Source organism: Acipenser ruthenus, chromosome 21 (assembly GCF_902713425.1).
Source record: "Acipenser ruthenus chromosome 21, fAciRut3.2 maternal haplotype, whole genome shotgun sequence".
Taxonomy (NCBI): Eukaryota; Metazoa; Chordata; class Actinopteri; order Acipenseriformes; family Acipenseridae; genus Acipenser; species Acipenser ruthenus.
This window is the reverse complement of record NC_081209.1, coordinates 18005059-18021012: the sequence shown is the minus strand read 5'-3', so window position 1 is coordinate 18021012 and position 15954 is coordinate 18005059.

Here is a 15954-nt window from a genome sequence, read left to right as displayed (position 1 = left end):
ATAGGAATTTGTAAGTACTTATTCAGAGATTATTTAAGAATGTGACTCATTGATCTATGAATATGCAAGTGACATGATATGGATAGCTACTAAAATCCACAATTTTCTTAAGTATGCAGAAAGACCATTTATAAAAACAAATATATATATATATATATATATATATATATATATATATATATATATATAGTGAGTAAGGTGAGTAATAAAGGCAGAGCCAACTGACCTCTCCTGAGCTGTTGTGGGGATTTTCTGTGATGGAACTTAATTGGACATTCTAAAAGGGGGCGAAAATCAGGGGTAAAATAAGTGGGCACTAAATAAAAATAAATCAGATTGCTAAAAACAACAATAAATCCATTATTGGTTACCAGTGTACAGTTATCCCGTAGGGGGAACTCATTACATTTAGGTGGGCTGCAAGTTAAATCTCTGAACACTGCATACCCACAATCGAGATAACCCTGTGCACTCTATAATATGTGCTAACAAAGGCACACTTAAGCTGTTAAAGTATATTTCTGGTGTGGAATACTCTCTATTGGATTATTTCCAAAGGAACACAATACTGCTTACCATTGAGTAAGTGCATTTGTTATTAATCTTACACAATTTATAAATTGTAAGGTTACGTGATAGTTTCCTGTGTAAATGTATGCACATTAGAAATGGTTATGTAAAGTATTTTTACTTTCAATTATGTTTCTTAAGTAACTACTCTTTCAAGCAACTTGTGGCAAAGTGGTTAGTAAGCGGAACAGGTGTAGCGGTGATGCGGTGCAGGAGTGACAGGCAGACAACGGTAATCCAGTGACAAATGCTTTTATTTATTTTAAATCCTGGTCTAGCGACCGTAAATAATAAGACCCGGCAATACACAACGATGTGTAGAGCGCGGGGATGAAAACACAGGTTAACAGTCCTGAACAAAGTAAACAAAAACACGTTCACCCGTCTCGGGTGCGTGCAGTCGTGCTGGTGGTGAGTGAATACACTTTTTATTCGGTGACAGTTCCGAGTTCGTGAGGTGGTGATCCGGCTTGTGCTGGCCCAAGGCGACAGCTCCGGATGTGCTTTAGCTGTCTGGTGGTTTCAAAAACACAGACAGTTATTTTACAGTAATAAACAAACAAAAACACACTCAACTCTTTACAGAGTAATACAGTACTTCACTCTATACCGTCCTTCTCGGTCCTTGGCTTAACCCAAACGAAGGAAAAGAACAGCGTTACCCTGGCCCCTATATGTAATCCCGCATGGTATCTAGGTAAACGGTTGCAGCTGCCTTATTACTTGCAGCTGCCCCTCGTTTACCTGTCAAATCAATACAGTCTTACAAAAGAGTCTCGCTTCCTTCCAGGCTGACCCACTTCCCGGTCCCGGAAACGAACTGTCAGGCCAGCCCTTCCAGATACTTCTCCTCCCGTTTTAGCGCCCTCACAGGTCGGGAGGAAGATTTATCACCAGAACTCATTGTATTTCTGTCACACAACTACACAATTATTTTCTGTTAAAGACCATTAACATGTAATTGGCTTCTGCAAATTTATACCACATCAGTCACACTTGGTGGAAATGGCACATTAAGTTGTTCACACATTAAATAATAGTAGATCTCCATGTTGTAGTATTATAATTAGTATGTTAATACATACTGAAAACTATGACCTAAATGCATTCAAGGTTTTGTCCCTAGACATTTTAGCTTCTAGTTCCATCAGGTTTATGAGTTTGATGTTACCTAACATTTTTATTCCCTCCACATCCTTGGGGACAAATGTGTATTATGAATTTAAAATTAAAGTTTAAGAGAACAATTCACTTTTAAAATACAAATATTTTTTTCTTACCAGTATACAAAAGGACTGGGATGGGTTACCTGAAATTGATGGTTCATCTGACACAATGGTATCTTCACAGCCACAAACAATTGGGACCTATTGAACGAGCAAGAAGGACAGAATTTCCTTTTTACCAGTCACTGTCCCAGCTCTTCAGCTTTCAGTCATTAGGTCTCATCTGTCTACTTGACTAAAAAGCTTTATTATGTTTTTTTTTTTTTAAATAAAAAGCCACATTTTTCTATAATACTTGATTTTTACCAACATAAGTCACATCATTAGAAAGTATTAATAATAACTACACTTTTAATTGTGTGGTGTCTCACCCTGATTCATTTGATATAAACAGCATCAATCCTGAAGAGGCTGGTAAAGAGGCAGTTGGCTTGGTCGGGGTATTGGAGGACACCCACTGACCCTCTGTACTCCAGGAATTGCTGAGATGAGGGAACATAATTGGGGAGAAAATCGTGGGTAAAATAATTGGGCACTCCAATAAATAAACAGCAAGAATCAAAAACGTTACATAGCCTCTTCAAAATCCTTTCACAAGTATTGTAATAATTATCAACTCTTAACTGTGCACATCATGGCTGACCAACGGATGGCTCTTTGAATTCAAAATGTGACTCTTTTGATTTAGAGGTTTGATAAAGGTAACAAAATAAATGTTTATTTACATTGTTTATATCTTCCACAGTATCTTTTTATGACAGAGCCGACTCATAAGCCTGACACAACGAGTACATGAGAAGCTGTAGCAGGGGAGACCTGTACTGACTATCTGGCACATGCATATTGCTGCAGGTAGAGGGCAGCAGTCTCCTATGATCCGCCTGTCAGTCATGGCGATGACACGGAGAGATGGGGAAGAGTGTGTGTGGGCGTTTCAAATAAAGTACTGTCTCCTGGTGTCAGTGAGTTGCCCACCACCCTCCCACAGAAGCCATTAGAGGTAGCCTCAGAAGACACAAACCTGCATCGAAATCTTTAATGCCAGCAACCATTTACAACAGCCAACACCTGATTTGCGATTCCTGCTAATCTGAAAGATCTTACAAATATATCTCCAGCTCTTTGCCGCTATTGCAGAATGCATTATTAATGAGTCATTATGCATTTTGCACTATTATAATTTACTGTTGCAGCGTCTATCAGATACACAGCAAAGGGCTTGAACAGCAGATTTCTGTTTTATTGATCCAACACAGTAACTGGATCAACTGAAGCTCGGTGGCGCAGCGGATTAATGGACTAGCCTTTTAAAATTGAGGTCTGGATTTGAATTCTAACGTAGGTACCAAGTAGTTACTACAAACCCACTAACTGGCTTAGGAGACGCCCAGTGCTAAATGACAGTATTATTGAGCATACCACGAAGCATTATACAGTGATTGTTTATACCAGTAACTCTACTTTGGACTTGGCCAGCAAAAAATACATTCAACAAAATAATGGTATTTACTAAATGTACTAATCTAAAACAAAATGTGTGGGTCTCATAGAATTAGTCAGCAACTACAAGTACTGGGTTTTTGCCTTGATCGCCTGAGTTTTAAAACACACATTTACACTCTAAAGTTAAACTGTGTTTCTGTTTTAGAATAACATTTTTCTTCTCTTTACAAACAGAAAAATGTTCATTTCTTGAACTTTTATGCCATCAATTGATAAAGGGGACATCATTTAACTTCAGCCTCAATTTTGAAAAAATATAGATCTATTTACCATGGTGCTTAAAGGTATGTTAGTAATTCAAAATATTCTACCCATCACTGGGATCTGTATAAACTGTCTGGCTGGTAATGTAGAATGAAGCACTGCTACATATTTGTCTACAAAGCCATTCCACAATGTTATCTGAATGATTTGTTAACAATTTGCAGTCCCCAAGGTACACACAGAAACTGGTAAACAAGCTTTTAGTTACGTTGTTCCCTGGTCCTGGAACATGTACAGAAAGTGCTTGGTATCCCAGCATGACTTCAAGCACATACATGATGTAATAGAATGCTGTTTTACATCATGTTTGATTGTTTTTAGTAAACTTGGAGATAACTGCCTTGATGATGCAATATGTTTAAATGCATGTTTCTTAGTGTTTGGTGGCTGCCTCTAATCAAGTTGAGAGTGTATTTCTCACACTCTCTTTGCAATGTTAAACAGTACACAATAAATAAGTATAAATATATCATATGCATACATCTGTTCTGTTGTGGTTTACACTCTCAGAGAAATTCAAAGTGTAGTTGCAGCTAATAGGTTCCAATGGGGATGTGACTTATAAAAGGATAATATGCATGTGATATGTGTGTTGATGTTTATTTTCTGTCTTGGTCAGGTCTTGTAAAATGAAATAATTAAGCACATCAGTGACTCAAACCAAGTTAGGATGGAGGTAAATTACTGGGACTGTATATGCATTTCTGAACAGAAGCTTGTTTCATTTTCACCTGTTGACATTGTTAAAAGAAAAATCAATCGAAAGACTTCTCTACATTATTTGCATTTTATTTCAACATAAAACTGGGTTACAGTAGGAGAAAAGAAAAAGAGCCTTCCATTTGCGATGTGAGCTTCTTCAGGAGAAAGTAAAGTACTGTAAAACAGGATATGTTTGCAGCAACTCAATTTCACTATTGGCCTTCAAGGTCCATTTTTGCTGCAATAAATGTATGAATAATATATTTCACGGCATATTAATTTTGCAGATTTTTAATAAACGCGAAATTAGCAAACATTTCTTGCTAGTGAAATGTTCTTGTTTTACAGTATATGATTGGTTTACATACAGAATAAAACGATTTTAGAACAAAGAGAAGAGAAAAACAGAAACAGAACATGGAAACAGCTGAAGAATGTGGGTTTTTTGTAAACCCATGTAATAATTATTTTTCCATCTAAAGTATTAAACCATTTGGTTTCAAACTAGACAGTTACTAAATAAATTCAGTAGTTTTGTTTCTCAGTTTGCTTATGCCATTCATCTCTATGATTGTAAGGGATATAAAAGTTTACCATAGTAAAAGAGTAATAAGACATAGTGATGGTAAGGCATGTAGGTAAGCATTGTAAAACAAAAAGAGGTATGGTAAAGCATATTGAAAACATGGCAAACCATGGCAAACTGGTAAATGCATACTATAACCATAGAAAAAGCTAACTCACTGTTGAGATATAAAAAATAATGAGAGGAAATAAAGGCTGTAAAAATATGATCTACATCTTTCTGTGGGACCCCACAACCAGGAACAATTTGCTTACATTGCATTCCATTTTGTTGAAGAATATAGAATCTAGGGGTATGCATGAAATCTGCAGTTATCACATTTTTTGGTCCACAATTGACCCACAACATGCCTGATCCTTTCATGTGTTTTTGTAGTAGAATCATGGTTATGTTTTTTATGTACAGGGTTTTTCAGTTGTTGATAAACATGTTCTTTAAAATAATGTACCTCCCCTAAATACTTCCTGGTAAACGCCTCTCCTCAAGTTAAACCAGAGGGAGTCAATTACTGTGTTTTTGGTTTCCCGGTACTGAGTTTTAGGACTGTACTGCCACCTGTTGGTAATATTTAAATATATCAAGCTATTAAGGATAGCAGTAGGCATTTCTATATTAAGATTTTGCATTGTGTCCACCATATGAACATTTTATCAGGTGGTTCAGAGAGAACATTTCTAATAAGTACACGTTTTAATTGTGGTCATGCCAGGATTTAACAGGCATTGTGTTCAGACATCTGACCAAGCAAAGAAAGCTATCACAAGAAGATGAGAAGAGAAAAGTTTAGCTTTTTCAAATGGGGGAAAGACAACATGTTTCACACCTAGATGGACAAGAGTCAGCTCGGACTATCCTTGAATTACAGGGCAAAAGGCCACGAGTGCTAACCACATTTTCACATCTGCTGTCCTCACCTGTGTCTTTGAGCTATTCCCACTCTTATTTCCAATGTTTTACTTCGTCACCAAATGCTGTCCAAGAATTTGACTTCTGTACTATAAGCATTATTATTGGAGGACTTGCATTTCAGCACTGAACCATTTCAGATAAAAGTATGTTATTGGTATGTTTTTAAGCAGTCAAATATAAATGACAGTCATGCAGCTCTATAGCATAGATTACAGTATTTCTAAGTGTATGACAAGCATATTATCTGTATATTCCACCTTACAATGTCGTCTATTAGGTTATGTATGTATGTCTGTGTAACAGGGCGAGCAGCCCTGTACATTGATTTGTTTATTTTTAGAACGAGGGTTCCCCCTCCGCTCCTGTGTTATTTTGTGTTTGTTTATTTTGATTGTTGTATGCATGACGGCGAGCGCCGTATGTTTGTTATTGTTTTGTTTAGTTTTAAAACATGTCCTGGCAGAGGCGAGATCGGTGCTCGTCCTCTGCCAGGTGTAATGAAAAATACTCGTGCAGAAGGTGGCCATCTCCCGAATTAAGTGATTAATTTAGTTGCTAATCGGGAGATGGTCACCTGAATATAAAAAGCCTGCAGTTCTCCAGTTCAGGGTGGGTGTTTTAGGTGGGTGATAGAGACGGAGAGCGAGAGAAGGTTTATTTAAAAACGAAACTAAAGCATAGCCTACAGGAACAGTGACAGCGACTGCCCAGCCTGACCTGTATGGTTTATTTATTTTGGATTTTGTGTTCGAGATTTGTTTTTGTTTACACTTTTATTTTGCTCTGTGAGCAAGTGTTCTTTTGTTTAAATATTTATTTTATTTTTGGATTCATTAAATAAAACGGCGCCCGCGCCACTGCACAATACCTTTTTGTTTTTGTTGTCCCTTCTTCTGCCGTGACGTCAGACCACTCAGCCGTTCCTGCCACACGTGGTGTCCTGCGTGGGATCGCAGCGCCTCCAGGACGCAGGCAGAAGAGGGTACTGCAGGTTTTTTCGTTTTTTTTTTTTTTTTTTCGTTTTTGTGTGTGGAGTGAAGAGGAGGAAGGAAGATGGGAGGAAAGAAGTGGGAGGAAGCTTCGTGGTGCCTGCACTTCACGGAGGTGAGGCACTACCGGAGGGAAAGTGCTCCACAGAGGCCACCTCTCCAGAGAAGGATGGAGAGGTATGAGAGCTGGCTGAGGGACACCAGCGCCCCGCTGTGGTTAAAAACAGAGGGGAGACATCTGCTGGGGGACAGCAACCTGGATATCCTCTTGGACTTCGTTAGGCTGGAGCCAGAAGTTCAGGAAAAAGCCATCACCAGAGGATATCCAGGGCTCATAGAGGCCTTGGAGAGGATGACCCAGATGGTCGACTGGGTCTACCAGGAGCGAGAGGGGAGAGAGCGGAAGGTGAGGAGAAGGAGGCAGAGAGGGAACACGGACCTGGAATGGGAGGAGCCCGAATGTCCTGCGCCTGAGTGGGAGGAGCCCGAATGTCCTGCGCCTGAGTGGGAGGAGCCCGAATGTCCTGCGCCTAAAAGGGAGGAGCCCGAACGTCCTGCGCCTAAAAGGGAGGAGCCCGAACATCCTGCGCCCAAGAGGGGGGAGTCGGTGCGTCCACGGCCCAAGAGGGGGGAGTCGGTGCGTCCACGGCCCAAGAGGGGGGGAGTCGGTGCATCCACGGCCCAAGAGGGGGGAGTCGGTGCGTCCACGGCCCAAGAAGGGGAAGGCCGAAGGTCCACAGCCCAGGTACCTGCCAGCAGAGGGGGAATACCTGCTGGTGCCGCCTCCATCTCCATGGGAGGACTGTGAGTCGCTCCCACCACCACCAGCAGAGGGAGAATACCTGCTGGTGCCACCTCCGTCTCCGTGGGAGGACTGTGAGTCACTCCCACCTCCGCCAGCAGAGGGAGCATTCCTGCTGGTTCCACCTCCACCGCCCTGGGAGGACTGTGAGTCGCTCCCACCTCCGCCAGCAGAGGGAGAATACCTGCTGGTTCCCCCTCCACCGCCGTGGGAGGACTGTGAGTCGCTCCCACCTCCGCCAGCAGAGGGAGCATACCTGCTGGTGCCATCTCCACCGCCCTGGGAGGAATGTGAGTCGCTCCCACCTCCGCCAGCAGAGGGAGCATGCCTGCTGGTTCCACCTCCGTCTCCATGGGAGGACTGTGTGTCGCTCCCACCTCCGCCAGCAGAGGGAGCATTCCTGCTGGTTCCACCTCCACCGTCGTGGGAGGACGACGTGTCGCTCCCACCGCCAGCAGAGGGAGCATTCCTGCTGGTTCCACCTCCACCGTCGTGGGAGGACGACGTGTCGCTCCCACCACCAGCAGAGGGAGCATACCTGCTGGTGCCACCTCCGTCTCCGTGGGAGGACGACATGTTGCTCCCACCACCACCACCAGCAGAGGGAGCATGCCTGCTGGTTCCGCTTCCACCACAACCAGCAGAGGGAACATGCCTGCTGGTTTCCCTGTCGCTGCCAGAAGGGGAGGAGCCGCCTTCGCTGCCAGAAGGGGAGGAGCCGCCTTCGCTGCCAGAAGGGGAGGAGCCGCCTTCGCTGCCAGAAGGGGAGGAGCCGCCTTCGCTGCCAGAAGGGGAGGAGCCGCCTTCGCTGCCAGAAGGGGAGGAGCCGCCTTCGCTGCCAGAAGGGGAGGAGCCGCCTTCGCTGCCAGAAGGGGAGGAGCCGCCTTCGCTGCCAGAAGGGGAGGAGCCGCCTTCGCTGCCAGAAGGGGAGGAGCCGCTGCCGCCTTCGCAGCCAGAAGGGGAGGAAGCCCTGCCGCCTTCGGAGCCTGAAGGGGAGGAAGCCCTGCCGCCTTCGCAGCCTGAAGGGGAGGAAGCCCTGCCGCCTTCGCAGCCTGAAGGGGAGGAAGCCCTGCCGCCTTCGCAGCCTGAAGGGGAGGAAGCCCTGCCGCCTTCGGAGCCTGAAGGGGAGGAAGCCCTGCCGCCTTCGGAGCCTGAAGGGGAGGAAGCCCTGCCGCCTTGGCCGCCTGAAGGGGAGGAAGCCCTGCCGCCTTGGCCGCCTGAAGGGGAGGAAGCCCTGCCGCCTTGGCCGCCTGAAGGGGAGGAAGCCCTGCCGCCTTGGCCGCCAGAAGGGGAGGAGCCCCTGCCGCCCTGGCTGCCAGAAGGGGAGAAGCCCCTGCCGCCTTGGCCGCCAGAAGAGGAGGAGCCCCTGCCGCCTTTACTGTCAGGAGGAGAGGAGCAGGAGCTACCTCTACCTCCACCACCACCATTGGGAGAAGTGGAGCTCCTGCTGCCGCCTTCATGGCCAGGGGCTCCCCTCCCGCCGTCGGCATCGCCTAGGGTCGCCTGTGTCTCCCTTGCATCTCCTAGGGTTGCTGCCGGTCCTGCGTTGCCTCCCGAGGGTCCGCTGCCGTCGCCTCCCGAGGGTCCGCTGCCGCTGCCGTCGCCTCCCGAGGGTCCGCTGCCGCTGCCGTCGCCTCCCGAGGGTCCGCTGCCGCTGCCGTCGCCTCCCGAGGGTCCGCTGCCGTCGCCTGGGGTCGCCAGGGATCCTGCTTCACCTGGGGTCCCTACACTGTGGTCGGATCCCCATGGAGGGGAGCTGCCGGCCATCAAGAAAGGGGGGGAGGTCAGGAGACCAGCTCCCCCAGCCGCACTTTCGCGGCCAGAGGTCATGTGGTCGGAGCCCCACGGAGGGGAGCTGCCGGCCATCAAGAAAGGGGGGGAGGTCAGGAGACCAGCTCCCCCAGCCGCACTTTCGCGGCAGGAGTTTGTGTGGTCAGAGCCCCACGGAGGGGAACTGCTGGCCATGAAGAGGAGGGGGAAGGTCAGGAGACCAGCTCCCCCAGCCGCAATTTCGCGGCAGGAGAGAGTGTGGAGGGAGCCCCAGAAGAGGGAGCTGCCGGCCACGAAGAATTGGGGGGTGCCGGAGATTCCACCATGGCCACCCCCCAGAAGCAACTCTCTTCCCCCTCTTCCAGGACTATGAGACTGAGGGGGAAGGTGGCCGTTGGGCCATGTGTGCTTTGCACAAGGGGGGGGATATGTAACAGGGCGAGCAGCCCTGTACATTGATTTGTTTATTTTTAGAACGAGGGTTCCCCCTTCGCTCCTGTGTTATTTTGTGTTTGTTTATTTTGATTGTTGTATGCATGACGGCGAGCGCCGTATGTTTGTTATTGTTTTGTTTAGTTTTAAAACATGTCCTGGCAGAGGCGAGATCGGTGCTCGTCCTCTGCCAGGTGTAATGAAAAATACTCGTGCAGAAGGTGGCCATCTCCCGAATTAAGTGATTAATTTAGTTGCTAATCGGGAGATGGTCACCTGAATATAAAAAGCCTGCAGTTCTCCAGTTCAGGGTGGGTGTTTTAGGTGGGTGATAGAGACGGAGAGCGAGAGAAGGTTTATTTAAAAACGAAACTAAAGCATAGCCTACAGGAACAGTGACAGCGACTGCCCAGCCTGACCTGTATGGTTTATTTATTTTGGATTTTGTGTTCGAGATTTGTTTTTGTTTACACTTTTATTTTGCTCTGTGAGCAAGTGTTCTTTTGTTTAAATATTTATTTTATTTTTGGATTCATTAAATAAAACGGCGCCCGCGCCACTGCACAATACCTTTTTGTTTTTGTTGTCCCTTCTTCTGCCGTGACGTCAGACCACTCAGCCGTTCCTGCCACAGTCTGAGATATGGAAATAGTTAAATTGGCTATCCTTTGTTAGAAAGCATGTAATCTGTATTATGCAATATTTGAACTTATTTGTATTTGATTGATTTACATCAAAACAATAAGCTTGGTAACAAGATACAAAAATGTCTATTTTTTATAAATGTGAAATGCAACTATATAATTGGTTAGGGTAGTCTTTCTGTTAAGTTACTTAGTGCTAAAATAGATTTTGAGACACAAATGGCATTATCAGGTGGTTATTTTTCTAAAACAGTAAAATAAATAGAATAAAAAAGATTGCCACATATTTTTGAAAGTCTGAAGCCACTACCCACTAGAGGGAGCGTCTGCACAGTAATTTCCACGAAGAACAAAACTATTTGTCTATTGATGTATAACTATTCAAGATCACATTTAAGAAAACAAGATACATTGTATTTTTATAGTTGCATTTTCTTAGTAACAAAACTAGCAACAGAGTTATTTTTACCAGGAGTTTTTTAATCTTCTGGCAAAATAACCATTAGACACAAAACTGTTGATACACTGTATGACACTTCATAGATTAGCCCCCCATGCATATCACCCTGCAAATTGCAGAATCCACCCTACAGAAATATTGATGTGCTGCAGAATCCTCATTTTGTTTTTAACCTTGGCAACAAGCTTAACTATACAGAAGAACAGCTTCAAGTTTATGAACATTCCTCAAGGCGGATCTGTGAGCTTGTAAATACCTCTCTGGCTTAACCCGCTCTTTTTGCTAAGCAGTGTCAAAATTAGTTTAAAAAGCTGTTTAATGTGCAAACACCAGCTCAGTATTCAGCCGGAAGTCCATTTTGGCTTTATTGTGGACGCTGAACTTTGAGTTTCAATAGTTAAAAAAATGTAAATGATTACATCAAGTCTACACATTGAATCAGCCTCGTTTCTCCCTCTCCTCCGGTCCTTTTTTGCAATTAGAAACGTTCACAGGCACAGTGGTAAAATCAACCCTATCTAAGCCACTACCTGTAGAGCTTGGGCCATTAAAATTGGAACATTGCTTCACCCTTACAGCACTCCCTGCTGGGAGTTACATCTTAGGCTAAGATGTGTTAGCCAAAGGAGGAAGCGTTATTGATCTTACTAATGATCACCTCTACCGTTCACCTTACAGGTCCTGATTCTCTGCCACAGAAGCAATACTCCATCCCATGGGAGGCTGCACCATACATACAGGAGAAAGTTAACACTGACCTACACTCTCGAGTATACCCACACTGCCATCCTTCTTGGGCCAATTATTCTAGGAAATGTATTCTTAATTCTGCACAAATTGCAGCACCATTGTATGTCCTTCTAAAGAAGGACTTTCTGTGTCAATAGACTGACTCACCAATGGAGCTAAAATACTTGTGAGAAGCATCTGCTCACTACCTTCTGGGTGATTAAACATTTGACCAATCTTACAGGTCTGACCTCACGTCTTACACTCGAGCCATTAACTGACCTCTTTTCTCCTTTCAGACAAGATTAAGGATGGAAATGTCTTGAATACACAGTTGACTCATTGTTTTATTGTTTTATTATTCTCTCGTTTTACATTGTTCTCTCGTTTTACTGCATCCTCCCTGTCTCCAGCAGCCCACAGTCTGCTATATAATGGACCTTCACATGAATGTTCTGCTAACATTCTTGTTCATAATCCACCCCCTTTTGCTCTCTTTCCCTGGCACTCACATAGACATTTCTGAGTGCATACAGGTTTTTACAGATGGGCTGTGCATCTACAAGGATAGAGAACCCCTTTGTGGTTTTCGGCCTGTACATCCACACTCTTCTTTCTGAATGTACCTCCATCTCTCGTTCTTGCAATGTTAAATCGGCACAGTAAGCTGAGCTGGCTGTTGTAGCGCATGCTTTCGAAATGTTCTCCCCAACACCACCTTGACCTCTTATCTGACTCTTCATCACGGGTGTGTAATTCCCTCACTGCATTTCTTCCCTTCTGGCTCTTTCACTCCTTCACCTATTCAGATGGCTCCCTGCTTAAACATACTGACCTCCTCCACTGCACTACACTACACTCCTTGCTTTAACCCTCCCCTCCCCACACTATGTCCTCAAAGTCAAAGCTCACTACAAATCCTCTCTATTTGCTTCCTCTAACGCTACTGCTTGTGAAACAGGGCACTCGAGAAGGGGACCCATGGACATTCCATCGGCCCTCCAGTGAAACCGTCCCTGGTGCTGCGGTTTCTGAATGTATGACATTGGGCACAACCAGACTGGACATAGCAGTCTAAAGATGAACACTTTAAGCAGGCAATTGAAACCGCAAAAGAGAATTAGTGGGAATTTGAAAATGAGAACCCACTGTCTAAATTCAAACAGATCTCATACTCCAAATCCGAACATAACAAAAATAACTGAAAGCAGAGCCAGCCTGGGTGGTACCTAAGTACCGATAAAACAATGTAAAGATTGAAAGCTGCAGGCTGGTGGCCGGAAATGCGAAAGCAAATGCACAATTACTGTGATAACTGTATAAGCATGCACACAAAACAAGTCCACTTCCTACAGGAACAACGCTCCGTTAAGACTGCAGAAATGAACAGGTCCGTGGAACGCTTTACAAATTGATTTTGTTTGACCCTTACCAAATACAAGCTGAGGTAACAAGTATACATTTTGACTGTGACAGATCTCTTTTCAAAATTGATAGAAGTGCTTCCTTATGAAAATTAACACAGCTCTAAATACGGCTAAGATATTAACTGAGCAAGTATTTACAAGATGGGGCCTACCTCTTTCTATTCAATCTGCTAAAGGTCCCCAAGTAATGTAACAATGCCTAAGAATGTTAGGGATAAAACTGAAATTTCACATTCCCTGTCACACACAGTCATCTGGGCAAGTCAAAAGAGCAAATGAGCAAATTAAAACAATGCTCAGAAAATATTGTAGCATTGCGTGTGAAATAAAGCAGACTCCACACAGGTAGGACGATTCAACAAGTTGTTAACACAGTAAACAAATACGGACGACTGTCTGCCTTGGACCACCCCAAAGTAAAATAAAATAATAAAATCTCCTTGTCACTCTCACTCAGGCAACCTCCGGTTCTGTCTTACACTCTGTCTGACACGCTGTCTGTCTGTCTGTCTGACTGACACGCTGTCTGCATGTCTGTCTGTCTGTCTGTCTGTCACTCACTCACTTTCCAACTCTCCTCTCCACGCTCTCTTTCCCTAAACCTTGCCCTCCAACCACCCTCACCAATACCGGGCATGCTATCTGGACTCCAATCTCCCAAGATTGGTGAGCCCGGACTGACAAGCATAAATTCAGCACTGTTGAGTGTTTTATAGTTATAAATGATCAGAATAATTGCAAACACAGAAAACACCACCGGGCGTCAAGACACAAATACTACTGGAACAGCACATCCTTCATATACATGCATATTACACTGGAATCAAGCTGCTTCGTTCCCTCTTAATCCCCCGGGGCAGTACAGTGGCAAAAATCTTCCTGTTAATGAACTGGGATTGCTGTCACAGGCACTTGTCATGATTCAGAGAACTCTTCTGTGGTCTCTTCAAATAATGAACTGTTGGTGAAATGCAGTCTGGAGGCTGAGGACTGTTTGTGCATTTATTGCATTCATTATACATTCTGTTTGCAGTTTTGCCAGTTATTTATCATTTCTTGATTTATTTTATAATCGACATTGATTTTGCAAGAAGAAATACTTTACCAAAATACATAAGATTAGCAGTGGATTATTTCTGCATTCTTTTTTTTTGCAAGAAAATAGTTGATTATTTTATATGCTTTTAACATTTAAATTTAAATGCTGCCACTTTTTAAGTGTTAAAAATAGGACTGAATCTTGCCTTGTACTTGAATTTGAAATACGGCTTTTGATAAAATGCATTAAAAGAATGTGTGTCTGCATATATAACTACTCTGGTAAGCAGCAGGAGCAGTGCTAGTTCAAATCTGGTTGTATGATTATTTATTAACGATGCACAGCCACAGGTGAGTGTGTGTGAAGTTAGAAGGTCTCCTTTCTTTTTTATACTAGGTTTCATTTTCATCTTTTGTGGCTGGATTATGCATGGGTTTTGACTGTGCGTTATTTACTATTATAAAATGTGTATTTTAAATACTCTTTCCTGATTGGTCGAAACAGGTCACATAGGGGTGTTGATGTTACAGCATGCGTCAGCACTTCTTTTTAAAAAGGGGCAAATCACTGGTAGATATCCATACACCACTAGAATTCTGAAAAAAAGGCAGACATACTGGAATTTATCACAATAAACATGACTGACGAGATTTGTGTAATTGTTGACCTTTTGGGAAACTGAAGTGTACATGAGATATTGAATCGGACACCAATGATTAAGTAGTAAAAAAAGCAAAAGTATTCAAATCAATTCAAAACTCGCCATTCTGATCGCTCTCTGCTCCTTCTCCCTGAACTACAGTGTTTCCCTATCCCATTTTGAAATAATAGTTTAAAAAAATATCTTAGAAGGGTCACTCTTAGATGAGACTGGTGGTTAAATGGATGTATTGTTGCCGTTGCTCCCGGTCTGTCCGTTCTCTCCTCTGGTCAGTCTGCCTGCCTGCTGTCACCGGACCCACCCCCTGCGCAGCTGTGTGGTCTGATGCAGAATATTTATAAATGCATCTCGACAATTCCTGCCGTACCTTTCTCTCCACATAAATGTGTCCAGGTACGATGGTATCATCTCTTCTCATGGGCCCAGTAGTTCTCTGCGTTGTTCAGCCGTAAACTGCAAAGTCAGTTTGATAAGTAACCGGATAGTCCATGCAAATGTCTTTCTCGCCACTGTGAAGAGGTAGCACACATCTGGTATGGATATCTCCTGTTACTACCCCGGATAACGAAGGACGATTGAAACAAACAAAAAAATAACCTGCACTCTCACCTGATATTGTTGCAGGTTTTGTGAGGAAAGGTCTGTGTGATTTAAAGGCAGACTCATTTGAGCTGTGTCTTGATGAAAATGGGCTGTAATATTTTACTTTTAAAATGTAATGAACAAACCAAGAATTACAAGAAGTGTAACTAATCAAATTCAGAAAAACTGCACTTTCAATGGCAATGTTCAATTCAACATCTATGAATTGCTTTTTTTTTAATGAATGCATTTTTGGTTTCATTTTTTTTAAAGTTACTGTATATGGAATTATTTTTTTCTCAGCTCAGCTTTAGGCGGAAGGATATTTAATAAAAATAACTTCTTCAATTTAGTTAGTTAACCCATTTTATTAGCGCAATAAGGCACTTCAGGGTGTTTAAGCTTCATTTAAAGTACCGCCATGCTTTAGTCATGCCATTGTCTTTTTATATTTGTTTGATCTTCAGAAGAGGGCAGATTCAGATAAGGACAAAAGTTAGAGACCTCTGATATACAGTAGCCATATAAATGAATATGAAAGAGAAGGTAGGCTTTCTTTTCCCAAGGGGTATGCAAAGCAGTTAGGTACCTTGCAGATGGAAGCTCTTTCTTGATTCAGCGAGGCAGGCTCTGTGCTTGTGATTAAGCCCTTGGCTGTG